Raw genomic sequence first — 25681 nt, forward strand, 5'->3', positions numbered from 1 at the left:
GAGTAACAGCAGCATTTTAGATCAGTGGTTTTCAAACTTTTTCCTTCCACTCTCATACCATTTTAAGCAATCCCTTACTAATCACAGAGCACCTATGGCATAGAGATTACTTTAATTGTGAGTGGAAAGAAAAAGTTTGAAAACCACTGTTTTAGATAGACACATGAATATTCAGGGAGAAAGGGATGTGTATCATGTGCAAGCAGCAGAGCTTTGGTTTAATTTGGGCATCATGTTTGGTGCAGACCTGTAGTGCCAATTCCTGTGCTGTCCTGTTCTATGCACATCAGTAAAATGTATAGATGCAATGAAGTTCTTGCTTGCTGGAGCTACACAGATACGAAAAACACTAGGTGTAAATAAAATTAACACAATGTGTCACAGGAGAAAAAAGATAATAGTTGTAGTTGGGCAAAAATGTGTTGTTTCAATAGTGCAGACAGATCTTTATTTGTCCGAGAATAGTGGTATGGTTAGGGTAGTACAACGAAGTTCAAGGACATAATAATAGTTGGCGGGGGGTGGGGTGTGGGGGGGTGGGGAGGGGAACTGTTCATGAACCTGTAATCTTCAGGTTTCTGTGCCTTCTGCCTTAAGATTGCAGCGAGAAGAGAGCATGACGAGGATGATGGGGATCTTCCATAATGTTGCTGTCTCTTGAGGCTCTTCAACAGACAGATCAGTGCTTGTGATGAACTTGGTTGGTTTGCCACTTTTTCCAGTCTTGCATTACTGGGAACTTAAATTTCCAAACCAGACCATCATGCAACCACTGAATATACTTTTCTATGTAATATGCACCTGTTGAAGTTCAGTGAAGCATTTAATGACATTCCATCTCTCCTCACACCCCTGAGAAAGTAGAAGAATCGATGTACTGCCTTCATGATTTCCTTGATGTGTCGATCCCAGGAGAAGACCTCTGACATAAAGGTTCCCAGGAACTAGAATCTGCTAACCCTCTCAACCACTGTCCCTCCACTGAAGATAGATGCATGGTCTCTCAGACTCTCCTTCCTAAAGTCCACTTTGAAAACAAAGAAGATGCTGCTGTAATGGCAGCACTGCTGATGGTAAGGACCCGGGATAGGGGGGAGTGGAGACACCGTGTTGATCTGCAAGGTCCTACTGTATAGTCGTGAGGCTGTCAGCTCTGAACAGGCTTTAAACGGCCTGTTAGAAGAGCCGACGATGGTTTTTTTTAACATCCTCTACTGTGATCTGTGCCCAAGATGGCAGCACCTGTGTGGGGCAGCATACCACAAAGAGTTGCAAACTCCAGGACAGCAGTGGACGGGCACAGGGCACCAGAAACAGGGTAACAGTCCCCGTTGAGAAGGGGAGGCCTGAGAGACGACCTGAAAGAAAGGTGACCACGGCAGCAGACCAACAAGGAGCTCAGCGGCTGAAGGACTCACACAGGCTGTGGGCTATTGACGACTTGCATTAGAAGGACTTGTACCATGCTGCAGGCTGATAGAAACTGGCTCATGGGAACCAAGCATCAGAACTGGGATTCAAGAGCATCCTGAGGGCAAGAAGGACTTCAGAAGGGCCTCAGGGGCTAATAACATCCTGATTGTGTTGGAGGTTTGGATCTGGAACCCGGGTACCCAATGTCTGTGAGGCTGCAGGAGTGCTGGGGGCACATGCATGTACACTTGATGTCTCTGAAGGGACTCTCTTTTTCTTCTCTTTATTATTGTGAGTACTGTGTGTATTGTTTGCTTTTATGGCAGGCAAATGTTGAAATATATCATGCATATTACATAGAAAAGGAATTTTGAACCTTGAAAGTCCTTGGTCTTGCTGATATTGAGAGCAAGATTGTTCTTCTGGCACGACACAGCCCGATTCTCAACTTCATTTCTATAATCTGACACCTCAATCTTGTCTGCCAGTGTTTCTGGAATTCAGAGTCATTCCTATACATTTAAAAACTATTAACAATCTATACAAACTATTTATGAAATAGAAATTATTAATATTTTCTCAATGTAAAAACTTGAATATATTCAAATAAAAAATAATACAAATTACCTCGCTCAACCCTAGTCCACTTGGTTGTGCTTATTGTTGAAACATTAACATTTCCTGAAAATCTGTAATTATCCTTCAAACTGCTGATGAGTCGCCTTCTTGACCCTCTCTATTTACATTATTAGGATATCTCTAGCATTGTGAGTAATGGAAAAGTTATTTCCCTGTAAGTATGTTGTGTGACTTGGCCACGTCTGTGCTAAATTATGCAAGGTGACAATTGCTCTTACTGTGACAGGTTGAACCTCTCCTGTGATAGGCCTGGATCTTTCATGAGCTGCTGCAAATCAATTGCCAAATATCACATACTGGCTTTCCACACTCCATCGTTCTGACTGTAGTGAGAACTCTGGCTGCTTTATTGGCTTGGCCTGGCTTTTGGCAATATTGTGCTAAATGGGATGGAGATTTTAAATGTGTTTGAGACTGAGCTTGCAAAAACAAGTAGAGAGCATTCTATTTGTGTCTTCAGAGCTGCACTGACATTGGCAACTATAAATCAATGTCTGTGATTTGGGCTTAGGAGAATTTTTCCCACAATCCATTTCTGATTCTTTTGCAATCACTTTGAGAGGTGAGACCTCATTGTAGGATTTGGAGCCTTTGAAATGCTGCTGGAGCCATAATAGTTGCTTCTACTTATTTTTTGATCAATGATAATCCCCATCATATTTTGTTGATGAATCTGCTAATGGTAAATTAAGGAGAAATGTTGATACTTCCACTTGATATGTCCATTCCAAATCCACATATGGCAAGCACTTGTTGCATTTAGGCACAGACTGTTTCTCAATTTCTCTCCTCTTTCTGCTCTTGCTACCATCCACATGTTCCTTCCCATAGGCAGTGTGCCCTGATTAAGTAGCTGGGCAGCAGGCAACAGTAAAGCATGATCTTCTGGATAAGAAACAATTATAACTGTAATGGTAATAGCACTTTACAGCATAACCCTGATTGGCATGAGGTACAGTTCAGTAAGAGTAATAAAATCTCCTTAGAAAGAAGATGGTATGCTTTCTTGAAGGTTGCTTCAATATCTTGGTCCTAGGAGAGGTCCTCCAGTTTGTAGACACCCAGGAATGTAAAGGTCCACTGATGAAGAGAGGAGTGGGGTATCTCAACCTCCTCTTCCTAAAGAGCACAATCAGCTCTTTGATCTTACTGATGTTGCGAAAAAGATGATTGTTCTTGCTCCATGCAACCAGATTCTCGATCTATGTCCAATAATCCGACTCATCATTACTGAGTATAGAAGGTGTTGACCTTGTCTGGAAATAATGCATTGCAGTCCCTGATGATGGAGATAACAGGAGACCGCAGGTTCTGGAATTCTGACAAGGAGTTTCATTTCAAAACATCAACCATCCTTTCTCCCCCTCTAATCATGTTTGACCTGCTGAGTTCTTCCAGTCGATTGTGTTTCGCTTCGGTTCTTGATGCTACCTAGTTCCACCTTGTAGGAGGCTATGGTATGCAAGCCGTGCTACAGCTGCTAAGTATCTGAGTCTCTGGCTTAGTCTCAAATTATCTTTTTCTCTTGGTAGTTGCTTTCTAAAGGTCAAACCTGGACTTCCTTGATTTGAATAAGACCATCTGGTTTTTTTTTCAGGGCAGGGATGGAAGACTTTAGTCATGTGAAGATGCTGGAAAAGATTATTTGTTTTGCTCTCTTGAGATTAAATAGGAATATTCAAAATTGTATGGGGTTGTGATAAAGTTAAAGTGGTGAAACTTTCACACTGACACTGACCGCAAGACCCTGCAGAGGATAGTGAAATCAGTGGAAAAGATCACTTGGGGTTCTCTTTCTACCATGAAGGCCATCTACAACACTCAATGCAGGTGAAAGTCAATAAACATTGGGAAGGACTCCACACATCTGTCACGTAAACTGTACTCCCTTCTGCCATCTGGTAGGAGGTACTGCAGCACTCAGGCCTTTATGTCCAGTTTGGTCAACAATGTTTTTCCCTCAAGCCATCAGACTCTTGAATTCCCAGAACATTTGTGGATAGGGTACCATGGACTGTACTGTATATGTTTTAATATTTTAATGTCCTTAACTTTTTATTCTAACATATTTATGTAAATATGCCCTATGATCCTGGAAAAAACACTATCCGTCTTTACCATGCGAGCACGATTTGAACGATAAATAAAGGTGACTTGACTTGAAATGATGAAATGACATAGATTTATATTAATGGTAAGAGAAGCAGAAGTAAATAAGCAAGTTCATTTTTATAAAGCTTATTGTTTTGATTTAGGGTAGACAGTTTGACAGGATGACGGATGCAGATTCAATAGTAGCAATAAAAGCTGGATATATACTGAAAAGGAAAAAAATGGCAAGTTTCTGAGGCCAGCAGAAGGGAATGGGGACAGGTATTCAAAAAGGCCATGCAGCCACGGTGACTAAGTGGCATCATTCTGTTGTATGTGACAATATGACATGATTTTGAGATTTAATTTTGCAGTGGACCTTTTGTGCAATGAAGGAAGAAGTCCTGGAACTGTTTTAGAGTATGACATTTGGAAAATACACACGTAGTAAAAAAAAATGAAGTTAAATGCAAAAGAAAATTAATATTAAGCAATAGAGATAATTGTTACAAATGAAAGATTGTTAGACATAACTCAAAAAATCTTTTAGTACAGTTACATAAATGTTTTAACAAACCAGAGCCAATGAATAATGTTGCTAAGGATAGAAAACTTGACCTACCTGTAGAAGACTCAATGACCTATCGCTCGTCTTATATTCCAACATTTCTCTGTTCTATGCCTACTAAGGAAGCCTTTTCTGTTCATAATCTTGCTTACTATAATGCATAGCTTTGAATTAGGCTTTGAGTCCCAGAACTTATTCCATCATTCAACTGGTGATGCTGATCACTGTGGTCCACCGATTCTGGGTTGGAAAATAAGTTTTGAATTTTTAGATAACAATTTTATGGTAGAATGATTGCTATTGCCCTTTGTGTGAGGAAATGCTATTACACATTGTCACAGAGAAATCCGTTTGTAAATTTTAGATTATTCTCCCTAATTTCTGTTCTCCCAGCGAAAGAACAAGCATCCCTCTATCTCTCCACTCATTTCCCTGTATACCCTCAGAGAGGTTAAATAAAGATAGAAATGTTTAGTGGGTTCAGCAGTGAGGAGAGAAACTGATGAGAGACCAGTGCCTTGAAATAATAACTATTGGCATCTTCACAGGTGCTGCCAGATGTGTTGACTACCATAAGGTTTTTATTGCAAATTGCCAGAATCCATGGCATTTTGTTTTTGCCTTGATCCTTTTTTACAAAGGAACACTGGCGTATTAACACTCTGGAAACTAACATTTTGACTTCCTGGCTGGAAAAACCAGCAAGTGCCAATTTATGCTCAAATTTAGTTTCTGCCTCTTGTTATCACTCTTTATTCTAGATTCGCTCTTCAGGTTAACAATCCAATTGGTATGTAAGAGGAAGGCAGAAAGTGATTTAATACATGATTGTAAAACAGGATAAAGAGTTTCTCATATACATTGTACCATGTACATATGCATCAAAATCCTTACTTCTGCAGCAAAAGAAGTACTTTTTAAAAACAATTACAATTGTATTAAACAGGAAAGTCTGCAGATGCTGTGATTGTGTACTGCACAGAAGTGCTGGTGAAACTCAGCAGGTCACATAATGTCTTTCTTTGGCTTGGCTTCGCGGACGAAGATTTATGGAGGGGGTAAAAAGTCCACGTCAGCTGCAGGCTCATTTGTGGCTGACAAGTCCGATGCGGGACAGGCAGACACGGTTGCAGCGGTTGCAGGGGAAAATTGGTTGGTTGGGGTTGGGTGTTGGGTTTTTCCTCCTTTGCCTTTTGTCAGTGAGCTGGGCTCTGCGGTCTTCTTCAAAGGAGGTTGCTGCCCGCCAAACTGTGAGGCGCCAAGATGCACGGTTTGAGGCGTTATCAGCCCACTGGCGGTGGTCAATGTGGCAGGCACCAAGAGATTTCTTTAGGCAGTCCTTGTACCTTTTCTTTGGTGCACCTCTGTCACGGTGGCCAGTGGAGAGCTCGCCATATAACACGATCTTGGGAAGGCGATGGTCCTCCATTCTGGAGACGTGACCCATCCAGCGCAGCTGGATCTTCAGCAGCGTGGACTCGATGCTGTCGACCTCTGCCATCTCGAGTACTTCGACGTTAGGGATGAAAGCGCTCCAATGGATGTTGAGGATGGAGCGGAGATATATATAAGAAGCAAAACTGTTTAATTAACATTTCTGACCTGAGGCCTTCAACAAGGTATGCTTCCTATAGAGGTTACACGATCTGCTGAATTTCTCCAGCACTTTTGGGTATTGCACTACAATAGAATACTTATCTAAATTTAAAAAAAGACAATAAAAATACAAAAGATAGATCATAAATATTCAGTGAAAAAACAGTGACTTGGCAATAGTGCTTTGTGGTGCTGGAGCAGTTCACAATTGGTTTAACAAGTGGTGGTGGGGGGGGGGGGTGGTTTAAAGAGCCTCTTAGCTGTTGGAAAGAAACTGTTCTTGAATCAAGAAATGGTAGTAAGATGAGAAGATCATAGAGCTCATAGCTAATGGAGAAGGAGCAAAGCAGAGAGGTTGTCATTCCTAGATCTAAGGAAGAAGGTACATTACAGAAAAAAAAAAATAAAAAGAAGACACTTTCTTTAAAATTAAACAATTTTAGGATTAATTGTTGCATCATTCTTGATTTGCCTTCCAATTCATGTTACAATAGATGCTTGGAAAAATGTGGAAGATCTAACCTGCTGGCTGTTTAACATAATGCTTTGTCTGCTGCAATTTAATCAGAAGATGGGACAGTAAATAACCCTCTAAACTTGGATTAAATGGTCTGATTTATATATTTTTCCTCCAGAAGACAATGTATGAACGTACTATGAAAAATCTGAAGACAGTTTCATTGCTTGTAATTAAAGACTGTGAAGAGATAATGTGGGCATTTGCAGATCCTTGCCTGTAATACTGATTTGCCCCACAGTAACATTGAAATTAAATTAAAAATGAACCACTTCTTGAAAAAAAAAATGAGAAGGTTACCTTGTCATGTTTATCGCATGGTGTAGCTGAAGGATTATCCTACCAATCTGGATGTGCCAAATGTAGGTAATTTACTTCCATTTTCGTATTAATTCAGGCCCACCTGTGATGAAGAGGTGACTAAATTGGTACATCAGTTTTAATTAGATCTCTTGCTGCCTAGATGAAATGTACAATACATGATGGTATTTGTGGCTGATCTGAGCTTTATCGCATAGTGTGCTTCAGGAATATATGAATAATGCTGATTCAGAACATTATCATTAACTTATCAGAGCCAATACATAGTCACACTTCCTTACTGTCAAATCTCCTAAAATACAAGTGATATTGGAATCTTATTATAGAAATATTAATTTTAAGGAAATCCATATTTATTAAGTAAAAGCAATTTACTATTAGCAATAATAACATTGCTTGATCCACTCCAGCTTTACCATTTGCGGAATTTATAGCTGTGAAGCTTTGTTATTTGCTTATGTATCCTGAAGCTGAAGTTCCCTTATTTTTGCTGCTCATCTCAGTAAAACTGCTCTGTTTTGTACTGAAAGGCACAACATCGGCCAAAGGAGACTCCCTCTGTACTCTATAATTACTATTCTGATTTTTCTGCTGTTTTCGCAGGGTTTCAAGATAGGATTTATAGCTCTATAAGGTCCACAGTAACTATCTTAAAATCTGGTGAGATGATTAGATAATATTATGAAAAGAGTATGATGAATTTGTTTGTCAGTATCAGAAATAGCTTTGCCCTACATCACTTGGCTCTAACCTCTGATATCAAAATAACCAGCCTTATCAAAAATTAATGATCCGTGTTACGTTAAACCTACTGGATGTCTGTCAGTGTATTACTGCCAGGCATTCGGACATGTGGTTCGACTGAGGAGCAAATCACTCTTGCTGATGATCATACTATATAATTTTCTTGCATGGATTTGTCTTGAAGAACAGATTTTGCAAGAGTACTTTGGCAATGTGGGCTGTCATTGAACTGGAATGAGTGCAGGACTTTTGAGTGAGCTTGGTGGCTTGGAGTAAAGCTGTAATGCGTACGTAGACGTCTTACTTAAATGTATATTAATGAAACTCATGCCCCAAGTTAAATCTCACATTTTCCCCCACATAATTACTGTCAGAATTGCTGGAATCTGCCATTTTTGTATTTTTCTGATCTTGACTTTCCTGGCAAACTGTTCATTTGTTATACTTAGTTGTTCCTGCTATTATAAATCTGCTTCACACAAAGTCACAAGCATGAAAGATTGGAAATTGGATCATATTGCACTTTATTTCAATGGGATTCAATCTATTAAATCTTCTCCATCTTTCTTGGATTCATAGAGAATATCCATTGCATCTCCTACTTAACCTTGCAGTGAAAATCCTTCATTCCTGGAACCATTCTGATAAATTTCCCTCAGCTCCCCTGAAGGGCTTTCATATTTGCTTAAGTTTGAATCTGCAGGTCTGTATAAATGAAGATAATGAGATTAATTTCAGCCACTGCTGCCCTTTCTGCATTTCGGAAAAGGGAATTTTCAAGGTAAGGAAATGAGGTGGAAAATAGAGCCAAGTCATGATTCCTTCAAACACCATTGGACATGAAGTAAATGGTGATCATTTTAGAGTTAAGAACAAGACAGATTTTGTCCTGTTTTTAGTTCCTAATTTTTCTTCCTCTACTTAAAAAGCTATCCACATTTAAGAGCATTTACCTATGTAGGAAAGTACAATGTAGGAAAGTATATTGCAGATGTTTGGTGCTTTCTTGTGCATATTTTGGCAAAACCTTGTTTGATAAAGTTTTGTTTTCAAGTTTTAAATGACCTTGTGGCAATCACTTCTGCACACTGCTCAAATACATTTGGAATACAGGGTAGGCATATAATGTGATTCAAAATCAATGATTTTTGTATACGAGCTCCTGTTTTGCTATCTTTCAGCCTATCTGTTCTGGATGTAATTACGTTCTCGCAAAATTTATTCTTTTGAGTGAGTTTTCTTTTCATGAACATATTTTCTATAATATTTACTGAAGGTTCACCCACAATAGGACAGTCTTTCCTTTTATACAAAGCATATTTAATGATTATTATCTATAAACACTGAGATTTCAATTTCCTTTGTGCAATCATCCAGGAGCAGCAGCCGCACTATGTTATCTTTATTGCTAATGTAGTTATTCACATGAATCTTTTTATGATATTTCACAGTCCAGGTCCCAGCATTCCGTTAGAATAACCAATCAAATGCACTTTTGATGTCCCAGCAGTTTGTTAGAATCACCAATCAAATATACATGACACATTTTTATTCAGTTTTATTCTTTCTCTTTTTTAGTTTTGAAATGTAATTGTCATTTAAACATTTCCTTATTCTCGAAAGCATTAGGATGAGTGACATTGATAAGTCAAGCATATTGTTGAAGAGAACAGTTTGGAAAAGGAGTAGTAATAAAATCCTCACCAAAGCACACAATATACCCTTTTTCTTGGTTGAAGTAATAGAATGAACACAATTTTTGGCAACTTTTACCATCAGCAGGTGAGTTTTGCTGAAATATTTCATCAATTTCTATCTTCAATAAAACTCTCATTTACTTGTAAATGTTGGCTTGTAAATTGCTTGGAAATATGTCATTGTCATCAGATTAGTGTGGACAATCTAGAAGAAAATTATATATGGATTTGCTAAGAATATTTTATCCTGAAGACTGTTTTAAATCTTTTCAGAGAACCAGGTTTGTTGTATGTTAAATACACCTGCTTGTGTATGTTCAATAAGAAGTCATTCTTGCCCTAGAAAACAATGAATTTATTGTCATATACACTGAAATTTTTACTTAATGCAGCTGAACAGGTACTTTGCAAAAAAGAAACAACCAAAAAACAATTACAGTATAATAGTATACTTAATAGACTATAAAGAGACAATAACTATTTAGTTATCCTTGTGCAAAAAAAAACTTGGCAATAGTTTGTGGTGATGGAGGAGTGTCTGATTAGTGTAATAAGGAGAGGTTCAATAGCCTGACAGATGTCAGAAAGAAATTGTTCTTGAACCTAGAGGTGCTGGTGTTTACTTGTAGATGTGTTTGGGTGTACTTCTCAGCTGACTGTGGGTGAGACAAATATGCCTTTTCTAACTTTCTTGACATAAAATTTCATGCTGTGCTGTAGGTCCATCCTCCAATATCCCATGCAATAGGCATGGTATGTAAGTGGGAAGGGAAGGTTGAAAATCACTGATTTGTTACTGAAATATTTTGCTTGAGAAAAATTGTCATTGGCCCTTTTTCTTTGGAATTGTGAAACCTTCCACTCAATGAGTCACTCAGATACGATTAGAACAGTGGTTTTCAAACTTTTTCTTTCCACCCACATACCACCTTAAGCAATCCCTTACTAATCAGAGAGCACATATGACATAGGGAATATTTAAAGTGGTATATGTGTGGAAAGAAAAATGTTGAGAACCACTGGTCTAAGCAATTTTGTACACATTTTCATATCATTTGTCTTCAAATTATAGGGACCTTTCAATGTACTTTTAGATAACTGGCACTTGTATTGCCAATAAACAAGTTATTCTGGCTAACCAATGTGCCAATGAGTCAAGTTATGATGACTTAGTTCAACCTACAAAGTGTTGCTTCACCTTTGTTTTTTTTATTGCAGTTTTGGATGGTGGCAGCTAAAATACGAGGTATTTCTGCTGTTGCCCCTGCTGTGTTTGCTAAGTTGGCTCAGTGATAATGGTAGAGTGAGAAATATGGCAGAGATTACAGACTGTTATGGACCACCATCTTATTGTGGTGGTTCATAGCACCTCATGAGTTCTCATAAATGGGTTACTGAATCCATTGCAAATTTGTTTCATTGTGGTAGGAAAGCACAATGTGATAAAGATGATCTTATTTGTGAAAATGGGACTTCGAGGAGATGTACAGTGGTCATTTGAAACAATTTTGTTATTGACAGATGCATGTACACCAGGTAGGTTAGTGAGAAAAAATTAACTAAATTTTTCCCACATCTTGATTCTCTTATTTCCTTTTCTTCAGTTCTCATAAAAATGGTGCCAATAAATCACCTTTGGTGATGAACATTAAAGTCCCTCAACTAGAATACTTTGTACATTGTTGATATATTTAAGAATTTCTTCTTCATGGTGTAACAGTTTGTCAGCTAAGGGAGGATAATGTGTTGACTGGAGAAGTTTTAGAAGGAATTCCTGATCTTAGGAGCTTGTTTCCTTTGCATTGTAGCTGCCTTCCTTAATCTGTCAACTAGATGGCTCCATAAATAACTAAATTATCTGGGCAAACCTGGCCTCATCCTATCAGAGATATTCATTCCTCTAACCTCCTTGCTACTTAAAATTAAATTGTTTTCCCTCTTTCCAGAACTGATGAAGCATCCTTGACCAGGTACTCTGCTTCTTTTTCTGAACATGATGCCTGACCATAGTGCTTTGAACTTTTTGTTTTTATTTTCAAATGGAAGCTTTGCTTTATCAGAAGCCAATACAGTTCGGTGAGTTGTTATGGTTGAGACATGGGCATCAGAGTTCTAAATGTGCTTTGGAATACCTAAATGAGCAGCAGATGATTGAAAGTAAGTCATATCAGGTGATATAATAGAGGTAGAGAAAGGTCTCCAGTGCTGAATCAATGAGATCTAAAAGTCATACTTTCAGTTCAGCTTCAGTCAGGGAGTGGGATGGGATAGTTAACTGGTGAGCAGATTGACATAGGAACTGAAAGTGATAGCTTTGGCCTTCTCAGTGTTTGGTTGGTGTAAACATTTGCTCACTCTGTGGAGAATGGAAGTATAACAATGAGAGAATTTGAAGGTTTCAGGTGAGATTGTGGTCCTTTCTTTGATCTCTCAAAAATCTATTCACCTTCTCTTTAAACACCTCCAGTGATCAAACCTCTCTATCCCCTGTGCACCTCAGTTTTATATAAGGTTGTATCTTGTTCAAGACTATCCCACACATCAGTGGGAACATCTAACCTGTCTGCCCTCTTCAAATCTTTGATGTTTCATAAAGATCACCCATTATTCTTCTGAACTACAAAGAATACAAATGCAATATGTTCAGTCCTACAAAATCGGACATTCTAATATAGACATTAGTGTGCAAGAAGAACAATTTTCTTCTCTAAAATGCACCAGTGAACCAGATTACTTTTGAAATTAATCTAGTAGTAAACCAATGGCATTCCTGAAATTAGGTTTTGATTCCAGATTTATTTTATTAACTGAATTTAAATTCCCCAGCTGCAGCAGTGATCCTTGCATTCATGTCTCCAGATTTGCATTATCACAAATATTATCAATTTGAATCTGTTCTAAAATCTAGAAGATGTGACTGAGGGACTGGGGCAATGATGTGAAGGTATAGTATCATTGAGTCATAAAGCATGAAACAGGCCTTTTGGCCCATTGATACATGCAGACCAGGTTGGCATTCTGGGCTAGTTCCATTTGCCTGTATTTGGTCCATATGCTTCTCAGCCCTTCCTGTCTATATATCTGTCCAAATGCCTTTTGAATGTTGTAATTATACCTACTTCTATAGGTTCCTCAGGCTGTTCATTCCATATACAGACTCATCTCTGATTGAAAACTTTGCTCCTCAGATCTTTCTTAAATCTCTCCTTGCATTTTAAATCCATGCCTTGTCCTAGAGCAGTGGTTCTCAACCTTTTTCTTTCCACTCACATAACACTTTAAGTATTCCCTATGCCATAGGTGTTCTGTGTTTAGTAAGGGATTGCTTAAGGTGGTATGTGGGTGGAAAGAAAAAGTTTGAAAAGCACTTGTTATGTGCACGGTTTCATAACTCCAAAGGAAATAGGTCAATGACAATTTTTCTCAAGACGAATATTTCAATAACAATTGAGTCTAGTGAAGTGATTCTCAACCTTCCCTTCCCACTCACATACCACCTTAAGCAATCCCTTACTAATCACCGAACACCAATGGCATAGGGATTACTTAAAATGGTATGTGAGTGGAAAGAAAAAGTTTGAGAACCACTGCTCTAGAATCATCTCCCCACAGAAATAGATTGTGAGGATTCACTTTTTCTATACCCCTCATAATTTTGTAAGCCTCTAAAAGATCATTCCTCTGCCCCTAATGTTGCAAGGCTTTAAGACCCAGCCTATCCAACTTCTCCCTATAACTCAAATCCCCTAGGCCTGGTGAATTTCTTTTGCACTCCTTCCAACTTACTACTATTCTTCCAAAAACTAAGTGACCAGAACTGCAGACATGACTCCATATGATCTCATTAATGACTTGTAGCATGAATAAAAGCTCTCACGACTGGAGGGAGAACAAACACTTTAATTAGCTTATAACTATGGGTAGGGACTTACAGTGGTCTTCGGAAGGGTTCTGGGTTTAGGTGGGAAAGTAGGGTTGTATGTGAGCAGATGGGAGCGGAGCCAACCATCAGCACAACTTACTACCAGTGAATCTAAGTTCATAACATAACAATTTACAGCACGGAAACAGGCCATTAGACCCTTCTAGTCCGCACCGAACCAAACACCCCTCTCTAGTCCCACCTCCCTGCACAATGCCCATAACCCTCCATCTTCTTCTCATCCATATACCTGTCCAACCTTTTCTTAAATAATACAATTGACTCCGCCGCCACTATTTCTCCCGGAAGCTCATTCCACACGTCTACCACTCTCTGAGTAAAGAAGTTCCCCCTCATGTTACCTCTAAACCTCTGCCCTTTAATTCTTAACTCATGCCCTCTTGTTTTAATCTTTCCTCCTCTTAACGGAAATAGTCTATCCACATCCACTCTGTCTATCCCTTTCATAATCTTAAATACTTCTATCAAATCCCCTCTCAACCTTCTACGCTCCAAAGAATAAAGACCTAATCTGTCCAATCTCTCCCTATACTCTAGATGCTTAAACCCAGGTAACATTCTGGTAAACCTTCTCTGCACTCTCTCCACTCTGTTTATATCCTTCCTATAATTAGGCGACCAGAACTGCACACAGAACTCCAAATTAGGCCGCACCAACGTCTTATACAGTCTCAACATCACCTCCCAACTCCTATATTCCATGCAATGATTGATAAAGGCCAGCATACTAAAAGCCTTCTTCACCACCCTATTCACGTGAGTTTCTACCTTCAGGGAACGATGTACCGTTACTCCTAAATCTTTCTGCTCTTCTGTATTCATCAATGCTCTCCTATTTACCACGTATGTCCTGTTCTGATTCTTCTTACCAAAATGAAGCACCTCACACTTATCAGCATTAAATTCCATCTGCCATTTCTCAGCCCACTTTTCTAAGCAGCCCAAATCCCTCTGCAACCCTTGAAAACCTTCTTCATTATCCACTATTCCACCTATCTTAGTATCGTCTGCATATTTACCACCCCATCATCTAGATCATTAATGTATATAACGAACAACAATGGGCCCAATACAGATCCTTGAGGCACACCACTGGTCACCGGCCTCCAACCTGACAGACAATTATCCACTACCACTCTCTGGCCTCTCCCTTTCAGCCAATGTTCAGTCCATTTGACTATCTCAAAATTTATACCTAAAGACTCCACCTTCTTAACTAACCTTCCATGTGGTACCTTATCGAAGGCCTGACTGAAGTCCATATAGACAACATCCACTGCGCTACCCTCATCCACATTCCTAGTCACCTCTTCAAAAAATTCAATCAGATTGGTCAAACATGACCTTCCTCCCACAAATCCATGTTGAGTGCTCCTGATCAGACCCTGTCTATCCAGATGTTTATAAGTACTATCTCTAAGAATTTTCTCCATTAATTTACCTACCACAGATGTCAAACTTACAGGCCGATAGTTGCCAGGCTTCCTCCTTGAACCCTTTTTAAATAACGGAACCACATGCGCAATGCGCCAATCCTCCGGCACTATCCCCATATCTAATGACATTTGGAAAATTACCGCCAGAGCCTCTGCTATTTCCTCCTTCACTCCTCTCAATGTCCTGGGGAAGATCACGTCTGGTCCCGGAGACTTATCCACCTTTATATTCTTCAAAAGCCCTAAAACTACATCTTTTGTAATCTCTATATTCCCCATATTTACCCAATTTGCTTTTTTTTATCTCACATCTCCCAATATCCTTCTCCTTAGTGAATACCGAAGAAAAGAAACTGTTCAATATCTCCCCCATTTCTCACTGCAAGACTTGAACAGATATTTCTTGAGGTCCCAACTTCAGTCCTCAATACCCTTCCAAATAAAAGCAAGCATTTCAAACAGCTTCACCTCTATCCTACTTTCACGGAACCATCCACCTGTGCTCCTGTCTCTCTGTTCTACAAGACTTTTCAGGTCTTGCCAGTTGCAGGAGGAGTGTATTTTATTTATTACTTATTGATGGAATTTTTTGGTGGACAAGTGAACATGTAGACAGCTAGGATCATCAAAGATAGTAATATTATTCATAATTGTTAATGAGCTTGCATTTCACATTTAGTTGATCCTAGCTGCTGCCGCTCCTTGGGTTACATGGCCTCTCTTCCTCCAATCAGCTTCTAGCTGCTGCCTCATGCCTTTCTTTTAAATTCAAACTGTTGACATTTTCAGACTGTAACTATGGTATACTATAAAGTTGAGTAAAGCTTGGAAAGTAGCCGCCAAGATTTTCATCCTCACAAGGATTTTGTAAAAATAGGTTTTAAAGATCCACTGACCGTCATCACTTGAAGGAGTAACTAAATTTCCTGTTAAATTAATTTGAGACTTAAATCCTGCTATTGTCCTTCAGAGTATTTGCTGCCCAAGCTTTGTAAAGGTGCATCTGGAAGGTGTACTTTTCATTCTTTATGATAACTGAAAATTAATATATTTCCAAAAAGTACAGTAAATCCCCTGGTATCGGGAATTCAAGCAACCGGCAACCTTAAGCAACCAGCAAAAAAAAGTTTAAAAATTTTAAATAAACAAGCATAAAATAATAAGTAAGGAATATGTACATTTAAAATTGTAGAAGTAAATGTCCTCTGAAATAACAAATAAACCTTTAGTGAAGATGGGATCAAATATTCAGCCAGCGGAGAGCCTTGGTTGTTCTTTGCTCATAGCAGCTATTAGAATAAAATTGTGTGAAACAGCATAGCTCCTGATGAAGAGATGGTTGGTACCGCTCGCCATTGTGGTGACTCTCTTAAAGTGTCTCCTTATCCCTGTATAATAAGAGTTGCCTCAGTCATTAGCTTTATCTGCAAACTTGTGGGTGGGGAGGTGGGGGGGGGGGGGAGAGGAGTGGGGGGTGGCCATGGTTAATTGTCTGTAATATTGTTCATTTTTCGGGCGGCTCCATGGAGGGGGATACAATAACTATTAAATCTTTTCAAAGAATGTGACTGAAAATAAAATGCTTTAAGCTAATATATACTTACACAAGTGAAATTTGTTCAGTTTAAGTACAGTATTATATGTTTGTCTTTTGCCTTTTAAACTGTTTATTCTTAATGCAGGTGTATTAGTTAGACTTTGTAAGAGTAAATCTCAAGCAACCAGAAAATACATTAATTCAGCATCTACCAATCCCGATAGGTGCTGGATGCCAGCAGTTTAATTTGAGAACTACTGGGTTGAAACACAAAAGTCTACAGATGTTCTCATTGTAGCAAAAATACAGAAATGCTGGAGGATCTCACTCAGCAGGTCTTGCAGCGCCAGCGATCAGGGTTGGAATCTGCCACTGTCTTTAAGGAGTTTGTATGTTCGCTCCATGAACATGTAGGTTTCCTCTGGGTGCTCCAGTTCCCTCCTACATTCCAAAGAAGTATGTGGATAGTAGGTTCATTGGTCACATGGGTGTATTTGGACAGCGTGTGGGCCAGAAGTATTTGTCACCATGCAGTATCTCTAAATTAAATTTTAAATTAAAAAGTGTTGTGAAAGAGCTGGTCTCATAGCATGCTGGACCAAATTTTACAGCAACTCCTCTTGAGAGCTCTAGGATAGCTTTATAAAATGTGTCTCTTCTGTCTTGTGCTCTTACTGGTTCAAATGCAAAATTAAATACCTCAGAGGTTATAGTTATGGGTTTTCACATATGGGTTACTGAAGGTCATGTAGCATCATCAGAAAAAAGTTCGGGTGAGTGAGCGAAGCCTGAAAATGGTACCTTAATTCATAGACCTCAGGTGCAGTGTAAAACCTATCTTGCCCTTTATTTAACAAAATAATGCCTCTACACTAAGATGCAGAGAAATTTCAGTACTCCTGATGGTTAACAGTCTGTTATCAGCTGTCATCTATACCCTTGAGACTCTTTGACTAGTTGCTGTTTGCCGCAGTGGGTATATTCAGTATCATTAGAATGTGATGTGTGCACACATCCTTTTCTTTAAAGAGCTCAGTGCTGACGAAAGTTCATGGTTCAAAACATATCCCATTACCTTGTCTGGTAATATATCACTGTTCAATGGAGGGTTCCCTCTGTAGCTGGAGATGTATGGGTCAAGCAAATCCATCATGATTGTTGTTAAGTCATTATTAGCTGATTTTGTATTCCTGGAAGATATTTGTCAGGTCATAACTAGCTGATTGTGTGTACTCCACCGTGACAGGCAAATAAGATGGTCAGTAGTGCAGGCAAGGACAAGTGACAGTGGAAAATGTGCCCAGTATAGAAGAAACATTGGTTGAATTTAATAGTTACAGAAAATACACCCTTTCTTGGAGTAACAAGTTCTGCTGCAGCAGGATGTATAATTGTGCATGCAAAAACATGTGATAGCCACTTTGCACAGAAAAGATTTTTCAAATGGAAAATTTAACAGATAGTTTTTTTCCCTAAATGAAGGATATTGGACAGTAACTTATTTCAATGGTAGTGGTTCCTTTCCAAATGGGACATGAAAAAAGTCTTGCTTTGATATCTGATCTATGGTATTTTTGCGATACCTTTTTCTCAGTATGGTTAACTTTTTTGTGCTCCAAGTTTTTGAGACTTTCACCTTTACTTTAGTCTAGACCAGCCATTTTCATTGGGGACCATATGCCCCCCCATCGGGGCCACAGCACATTTAAAGGGGGGTGGGGGGGGTCACAGGTGAAATCATAAAAACTTTTTTTAATGCTTTTTATGTAGTAGATTGGAGAGAAGTACAGAAGAAAACAATTAAACTTCTCTCTCTTCAAGGGAAGTGGGCCACAAACTTTGAACAGTCTGTAGGAGGCCATAGTCAAAAAAGGTTGGGAATGGCTGATCTAGAACATGCACTCAGATCCTGGAGACAATAAATTCAAATGGATGAAGGCTACAATGATGGGGGAAAGGTTTCTCAGTTACATTGGGGGAAAGGTTTCTCAGTTACATTGGGCTTGTGGGCAGGAATAGGCTGTTTCCATGCTATATCTCCAAAATTAAGAATAGATAAAAATAAAAATAAAAATTCAACTTAAAGACAGGGTTAGTCATGAAAGAAATCCATGCCATTATGATCCCACCCAATGCCACTGCTATATTGGACTACAGAAGGAGATCATTATACAATCAGATGGACTTTGTCAAAATGTTTTCCTTTATTAGCCAAAAGCATTGTTTGTATGGGGACTTTAATTTTATTGATCTCACCAAGAATGGACAAAACTTAAACCATATAAATTTGAGCAGGTAGAAACCAGTTGAGGCTCAGATTTTGTCCCATGTGTTCAATTGAAAATTATGATATCCCATATTATTGTACAGTTTAAGGGATTGCAATGGTCTCTGCTTATTATTTAGAAATGATACTAAATAGATAGTCCAATATTTATGAGACAGTGAGGAATGTGGGGTGAGGGGTTGTACATTTAATTTTTTTTTTACACTATTATACTTAAAGCTGGTTAAATTGCTGAATGGGAACGTCTATGCAACAAAGTCGTGTATAAGACACTGCTGGAAATGTTCTCTGGTCACTTTAGAGGTCACCGTGGAATTCGTGATGGGTGTGGATATTGATAGCAACTGTGGGGAAGAAAGATAGTAGAAGAGTTTGGATTCTGATGGGAGGGAAAATTTGTCCAAATTTGCTTCAGGCCCTGTATGATTGCTGGTTCAGAGCTCGCTTGGTAGATCTGATGGTTCAGTTCAGTCTAATTTTATTGTCATCTGCAATGAAAATATTTGTTTTGCATACTGTCCAATAAGTCAACCCCACTGTCACAGGGAGAATGTACAAACTCTTTAAAGACAGCAGTGGATTTGAACATGGATTTACATCTATGCCATGTGCTGCCTCAATAATCCTTTTTTTTTAAACAATTTGTAATGTTGCAACAGCAGCAATGGAAATTCACCAAGGCAGTGTTATTGTTTTCTTTTAAACACTATATTTATTAATAACTACTAATAATATAACACATTAGACAAATCAAACCCAATTATGTGCAAGTGTGTGTGTGATACCCAAACCAATACAGCTTCGGCACAATTCTATAAAGTCATAACGAAGTTCAGTCTTGGAAATCCATTGTCAAAATGCAGACTTTTATACCGATGCACAGAAGTAATCACAAGGAGATGGGAGAGATTGAGTGACCAGACTGCTGAAAACTCATGAATGATTGTAGAGTTTCTTCCAGAGAAATATCCTTTCGTATGATCGATTGTCTCAACTCCCTTTTTCCTTACATGGGGAAATGAAATGCGTGACTTCCATGATGCTTTCAAAGCCCAGGTATGGGTCAATCAAAGTGATCTTTCCTTTGGTCACAATGGGGTTCAATAATTCTACTGCCAGGGAGAATCAACTGAATTGTTCATTATCACACAGTCATTCCTGCTTTGTGTTCAATGAGATGGCATTGGTCAGTAAATGCTGTTTCTTCAGTGTTCAACACACATGACTCTCATCTCCTGTATCCCTGGAGAAAGCAATAAATGTTCTTTCTCCTCTCCAAAGTAGCAAATTTGGCTACTGCTTACACTAGCTGTTGCCACCCAGTCTCTCCATAGTTGTGTCTGGTTGCAACTTGTACTAGCCCTTAAATTGATATTCACACTTAAATGAAATGGGAGCTCATAATAAACTGCTTAAAGAATTGGGAAACTACTTCTTTGGGAAAGCAAATGCACCACAATCTTAAAATCTGAGCAAGAAGAGGAATGAAATATAAAAACAATACTTCTACTCTCCCACCAAATGACTACCAATGCTAGGGGAGATGAAATTTATGACTAGAATCTGATAGGACGGATGGGTGGAAGTATGGACAAATCATGAAACTGAATGGTTGAACAGGTTGAAGAACCTGCACAGCCAGTTGCTTTCTTGGATTTCATCAATTCACTTTTTCTTAATCCACACCATTACTTTATATATAAGGTGTGCTTTGATGGAAGGCATCAAAACACACCTCCCAGAGATGCTAGATCCATTTCAATTTGCCTATAGAAGAAACTGTTCCACTGACAATGCTATAAGCCTTGTCCTTTCACTCCAACCTGACTCACTTGTAGAATAACACCTCATAGGCCAGGCTGGTGTTCATTTACTTCTCCTCAGTGTTTGATACGATTAGTTCTCAGAGGATGGTGAAGAAGCTGTCCTCACTGGGATTCAACACCTGTCTCTGTATCTGGATCCTGGACATCCAAATGGAAAGACCATGGTCTCTCCAGATCAGTCGCACAACATTGAGCACTGACGCACCACAGGGCTGTGGGTTCAGCCGGCTCTTGTTCACACTACTGAGCTATAACTGCATCGCCAGAAACAACTCCAATAGTGTCATCAATTTTGCAGATGACACAAAAGTAGTTGGCTTCATCAGCAACAATGAGTCACACTACAGAAAGGAGGTGGAAAATCTTGTAAAATAGTGCAAGAGTAACAACCTGAGTTTCAAAGTGGACAAGGTGAAGGAGATGATCATGGACTTCAGGAGGACCAAGAACGACCACCCTCCACTATATATAAACAACTCTGTAATAGAGAGAACCAAGTTCCTTGGAGTTTGCTTAACTAGTGACCTATTATGGACACTCAACATCTATTCACTTGTCAGTAAGGTGCAACAACTGCCCATTCTGAGAAGACTGAAGCGGGCAAGTCTATCAGCCACCATTATGTCAACCTTCTATAGGAGCTCTACAAAGAGTGTCCTGGCCAGCTGCACCACCGTGTGGTATGGTTGCTGCAGAGGAATGGATCGGAGGTCAATCCACAGGACCATAAGAGTGGTAGAGAGGATCATTGAAGTCTCCCTCTCCTCTCATTAACGTGATCTACTGGGATTGTTGTCTGAAGAGGGCATGTGAAATCATTGAGGATTCTTTCCACCCTGCTCACAGCATCTTTCAGCTGCTTCCATCGGGGAATAGATGCAGGAGTATCAGAGCTAGCATGAACAGGCTGAGGAACAGTTTCTTCCCATTGGCAGTGAGAATGCTGATTGACCAAAAGAACTGCTCATACTAACCATCCGGGGCTCTCAAGTTAATGAAACAATATTGTATACAAGTATTTGAAATACTTGTCCTGCATATGCATTGTTTGTCTGTATGTGTTATGTCTGATGTGTATCTGAATGTTTTGCACCGAGGACCAGAGAACGCTGTTTAGTTGTACGATCAGATGACAATAAACTTGATTTAACTTAACTTAAGTCTCTATTTAAAGCAAAATTGCTCTGACTTGGCAACAGAAAGACTTGGGCAGTGTACAAACATGGCCCAACAAGAGGCAAGCTTTTATGTTTGTGCTAAGCATTGACCAGCTCTGAAACAAACAGCTAATCTATCACCCTTTGTGTACGAGCACTAGTGTCTGAGACGGTGATGTTAATTTTCTGTGGATGAGAATCTTAACTGAATTGGCCATGTTAATCAATGGTTGCAGGAAGAAGTCAAACTTGGGGCATTCTATGATCAGTGACCTCAAATTTCATCATCATTTATAAGGCTTAAGTCGGAGGAATGTTGAAAATTTCTCTATTGGCTTGGATGAATAGATTAAGTGCCATATTATGAGCTCCTTCCCACCCAGCAGAGTTGATGAACTAGTGATCCCAGATGCTGCATTCATCATCCATCTACTCCTGCACTGCTTTATTTACACTCTACAGGATACATTGAAATAATTTAATAGTTACTTAAATGACAGCTTCTAGTTCTATGGCTTTAATCTTCAAGAGCATTAAGTTTGTCACAGGTGATAATGTTTCCCTCCAAGTTATATATCCCCTTTGCTTGGGCAAATAACAGTTCATCATCAGTCTTCAATCATTATCCGAGAAATCCCAAATGAACAGCATTATGGTAGAGCCAGGACCCCACAGCTGATAGCAGCTTGAGGTGCTGTCATTTCAATCCAAGTAGAGAAGGTAACAAAGCCCAGTTCTGGGAACATTATTAACTTAATCTCCAAATTACTAGATTGCAATATAATTGAAAATGTTTCCTCTAAATACAGTAAATTTATGATTTCTGATTAGTAAGATTATAAATGCACCACAATTCCCAAAATCTTTACATTAAGAAACACCAATTACAGAGCAGAGGAGGTCATTTTAACACACTGTAACCTTTGTGTAGCTGTATTAGAGAAAGCTGATTTTATAACATCAGTTTCCCACAGCCAGGTTAGTCTAAAAAGGCATGGGACATAACTGCCCTGAGCTGTAACAGATGTCTCTTAATGTTTGTGTGGTTGGAAGAGGAATATCTGTCAATTTTTAATTCCTAGCTGGAGACTCCTGCTGGAAAGATGTGTACAAATATCAGGTGAGGATGGGATTAGGTTTGACTACAGTGTCCCAAGAGATCAAGTCACCCGCCAATATTGACTGCCCAGGCAAATAAAGAATTGGCAGCTTGGATGAGATGCCAAAGAATCACTATTGTGGAGCTATTCTCCTGTGCAAGTTGCTGCATTCAGATCAAAAGAAATTATTGGAAGGATACAGGGAGTAAATTAAGCTAAAGGAAAAATTGGAAATGGGAATTATGCTGACGTTTGTAAATAAACATATAGCAGAATTTTTTTAGGACATTTTATGGTGACAATTTTTGCAAACTTCTAGCAGTTAAATGGGTCCTGGTGTTGCAAAGAAAGGCACTTGCTGTTTTCACTGCCATGTCAGGAACACTGAAGTCAAAAACAGACGTGATTTCATGGCTTAATGGTTCTCACAGTAATATCAATGTGGACTGCAGTGAGGATAACCTAGTTGAGCTGCCTTGGCTCAAATGATTCAATTAGGCTGGCTGTCCCTATTTGTCACAGCCTAACTCATTTCAAAATTAGCTTGTAGAAGCAATACATCCTTCAGCATAAAACAAAAAAGTGCACATGTATTATAAAAGGGACCTTAACAATGAAACAGAATGCATTTGCAATATTGAATTTGCAATCTCTGATTTTATCTCTAAATGTGAACTAAATTGATTCAATGACACAAGAGAATTGTTTTTGCATGAAATGCTACAAGAGATATTCAAATTAATCCATTTCATGAGCTTAAAGAAACTGGATCTTTAAATTTATCTTAATATCATCACAAAATATAAAATAATTTTGAAATAATTTATATCAGACCTTGGAATGCAATGTGGAAAACTTGCATAGGACTTTTAAGCAGATAAAAATTGGATTAGCTCTTTCTTGATACTGATAAGCTTTTAGGAGTGAAACATGAAAATTTGCAGACGCTACAATTGTAGAAAAAACACAAAAAGAACTCATAGGTCTCTCGACGTCTATAGGAGGTAAAGATATATGACTGACATTTTGGGCCTGAGCACTTCTTCGAGTTATGTAAAAAAAAAACAGGCAGGTTCCTGAATTAAAAGACTGGGGGAGAAGAGAAGAAAGAGCAGGGAGAGGAGCACAGAGCAACAGACAAAAAGTGATAATTGGATGTGGCTAGGAGGACAGGAGAGAGGGAAGGTGAGAATTTATTGGGGGAGGGGGTGGCTCTGCGAATGCAGAACTGGAAGAAAGGAGGCAGATGGAAAAGGAAAGAGAGGGAGGCAGAACTAAAGGAAAGGGGAAATAGGGATAGAGTGAAGGGTGAGGGCTCATGGAAACCAGAGAAGTCGATGTTAATGCCATCCACTTGGTGGGTGCCCACATGAAATATGAGGTGTTGTTCCTTCTTTTTATTAGGAATAACTGGGCAAATTAAAATGATGAAAGATGGCACAAAAAATTGCCGAAATGTGTGTATACTGGATGTAAGGTTTCATTAATAGAAACTACATGGCCCCAGCAAGATTATTAATCCATATCAGGGCTTCCCAAACTTTTTAGCTCATAGAACCCTTTTGGGAACACTTGGAACTTGTATTTATGAACCGGAAGCTGACTGGAAATAGAATGGCGTCAACTTCTGGTTCAGTGTGGTTGAGTCTGAATTAAATTATTTTTCTTAAACAGTAAGCAATCTGAAGCAGTGCTTGCAAAATCCAATTTCTTCTGAATTTAATTATTTTGTTTCAACTGAATATTAACCAAATTTCAAATACAAATATCACCAATCTCCCAGATTCCAAATGCCCACCATCACCAACCTTGCAGAAGCTGGTTTCCAACCTGTTCCCAGCTGCCCACAGGCTGGATCTCCCAACGCCTCTGATGTGGGTGATGTGGGTATCCACCTCAGCCCCGGCTGGTTGCAGGTGGATCTCCTGATGCCTCTGATGTAGGTTTGCATCTCAGATCCTGCTGTCCACAGGCTGAGCTTCCAACACCTCTATCGCTAACCCCCCCTTCCTGCTGACCGGTGCTGGAGCCACCGTCACCTCCACCGGTGACCCCAACTGCAAACATACCTTAGCCCCTGATGACTCAGGTCCAACACCATTCCAGCGCCCATGCTGACTCCATCACCAGTTCCCACACCAACTTCAGCGAGGGAGGGGAGTGAATGGAGGGAGGCAGTTTAAATTTTAAAAATGTGGCCAGCCTCGCACCAAAAGAAATCTGAGTCTCATTGGTTGAAAATGGTGTCTTGAGGCCTGACGTCTGCGCTGCTGACATCAGGCCTCAGAAAGCCATTTTGTTTTGTAAGCATTGAGGCAACAGTTTAGAAACACAGGTAAAGAGTAATCTAAATTAAATAAAAACAGTTATTAAGTTTTCTTTTGTGGAACCCCGTTTGGGAAACACTGAGCTATATAAATGCCTTTGGGATAGGTCAAAAAATATAAGACTAAGAAACCAAAAAGGATTTTTTCAAAGTTGAATTATGTCAAATAATCTGTACAGCTGTGATCTTTTTCTAAAAAAAAAGTTTATTAGTAGTATTTAATGCTCTTTTATAGATGCAACATTAAACTGACATAGTATTCAGAGTGATAAAATGAAGATACACATAGGTCTCTAGCTCAAGAGGACTAAAATGGTCAACCTATAAAATTGCAAAGATATACTGGATACAAAACCCACCCCTGAATGCGTATTTAAATGCCTTAGGCAAACATCAGTTAGGCCACACGGAAATTCAGCTGTCAACGTACATGAGTGAATGTGTTGTTATCACATTGATTGGTTACACTTGTTTATTTCCACT

The sequence above is a fragment of the Narcine bancroftii genome, chromosome 2 (genome assembly GCF_036971445.1).
Source record: "Narcine bancroftii isolate sNarBan1 chromosome 2, sNarBan1.hap1, whole genome shotgun sequence".
NCBI classification, from domain to species: domain Eukaryota; kingdom Metazoa; phylum Chordata; class Chondrichthyes; order Torpediniformes; family Narcinidae; genus Narcine; species Narcine bancroftii.